Source organism: Apis dorsata, unplaced genomic scaffold (assembly GCF_000469605.1).
Source record: "Apis dorsata unplaced genomic scaffold, Apis dorsata 1.3 scaffold_867, whole genome shotgun sequence".
Lineage (NCBI taxonomy): Eukaryota > Metazoa > Arthropoda > Insecta > Hymenoptera > Apidae > Apis > Apis dorsata.
In genome coordinates this window covers 347,747-349,685 of record NW_006263987.1, presented here as the reverse complement: position 1 = coordinate 349,685, position 1,939 = coordinate 347,747, and the positions used below count along the sequence as shown (strand labels likewise).

General features: G+C 23.3%; 1 protein-coding gene across 4 annotated transcripts in view; it reads left to right on the top strand.

Annotated features, from left to right (window-relative positions):
* The window catches only part of LOC102676118 (segmentation protein cap'n'collar), a 76,906-nt gene that overhangs the window by 44,321 nt on the left and 30,646 nt on the right, over positions 1 to 1,939 (top strand). The gene's annotated exons all lie outside the window — the stretch shown is intronic.

Genomic DNA, 1,939 nt, shown 5'->3' with positions numbered 1-1,939 from the left:
TTTTTTTTTTTTCTATAAAGTTAACCACGTTTAATAATTATATTTTTTTTTCTATATTTAATCGTATATTTTGTTTAAAGAAAAAACTATTTCTCGTTTATTAATTGAAATCTATCATAAAGAAATATAAGTACTTATATATATTTTATATCTATTTCGAATTACTTTTTTTTTTTTTTTCGACTTACGTCCACTGTTTTGAAATCAATTAAAACGTAAATATAGTTGCGAATGCAAATCACGCGCATCTTTATTTATTTTGTTAAGTAAGAAAATAACGATATTTCCAGTAATTAATCGACTCCATTGAATTAATTATCTAGAGATCGGATTACTTGTCCATATTTTTCTACTTTTGTTTTAAAATCATTTAAATTTACGCGTTAATAAGTTAAACCAGATAAAACGAGAATAATTCTCTTATTTATGAAATGAAAGTTATTATTCAAACTTTCGAAAATTTTGCATTGAATTATCATAGATAGATGATTCGAAATACGACATATCGTTGTCCGCGATGTACAAAGTAAAACGTACAAAGTAAAAGTAGATGAAACTATAAAGAGTATTTGTATTCATTAATGGAGCATAATAAGTATTTGCAATCTCGTAAAATAACAAGATTGTTTTACCACTTCGTTGCATGCATCTATTATATATTTGAAAATTAAATCGCATCACCATGCATATATAATTTTCTTTTTTCTATATTAGCATTATTATAACAGCGTACATCGAATGTACATTGAACGTTCACGCGGATGGTTGATGTTGGTAATAACGTTGTTAAGATTTCACAATTTCTTCGTTATTCCAGAGAGGATTCAAGAGATTTAAAATCGCTATGTGCAAATTATTTGTTAAAATGAATAAAGATACAAAGATGGAAAAAAAAAATTCAATCAACTTTTACGTATATCGTTTTTTTTTCTACGATAATTTGATTAATAGTTATCATTTTAGTAATTTGCTACTGCATTATATATTTATTATATTTATTACATTTACTTTTATGTTCAAATTAAAAACTAAATGAAAGTTGTATATTTCTGATTGTGAAATCAGATTAGTAAAGTATTTATTTAGATGCATGTCTAATTTATTTCAATTAGATAAAAAAAAAATTTATTTTATCATTCACATAACATTTCAATTTGTTAACAAAATTTTTCCATTGTTGTACTTTAGATTTACATTTTCTATTAACCCATTAATATTGTTTTTCATTTTTCATTATTATTGTTTTTCATTTTTGTCTATTTTTTCTTTCTCTCGAAGTTTCGATTATATTTTAAATGAAAATTATTTATTGGATAAAAATCAAATAAAAATTGCTCCAATATCGTAAAGAAATCACATTATTGATTTTTAATTTAGTTTGTTTAAAATTATCGTAAACATAAATAATTATACGTTTGTTCAATGATAGATTCGAGATAACAAATCCGATTTATGATATGATTTATAATATGTTGTGATATCGTTCAAATAAGTTATATTTATAACTTTGTAAATATATTCAACGGTATAATGCCGATCAATTTGACGTATTTTCCAACAAATTTCATAATATATAGAAAATTTTACGATTCGTGTAAAGAACTTCGATATCCATCAGAAAAACAATTTCGATTTTCTCGATTTCGAAAATTTCCATGTATAAGTATATATATATTTGAAAAGAAAGGGATATATAGATTAAATGCCATTTGTGATTTGATATGACATTCCAGATGATTTAATTAGAAAATAGTTTATCCATCATCTGTAACTAGTTTTCGATAAATAACATTTGCAGTCTAACGTGGAACCAGTTTACATATAAGTATATACTTACATATAAATTTTTTAAGTATGTTAATTATGTAACGTGTAATATGTAAACGTGAGTAAATTTATAAGCTTATCGTGCCATGTCAAGTAATATATTATTATAGAA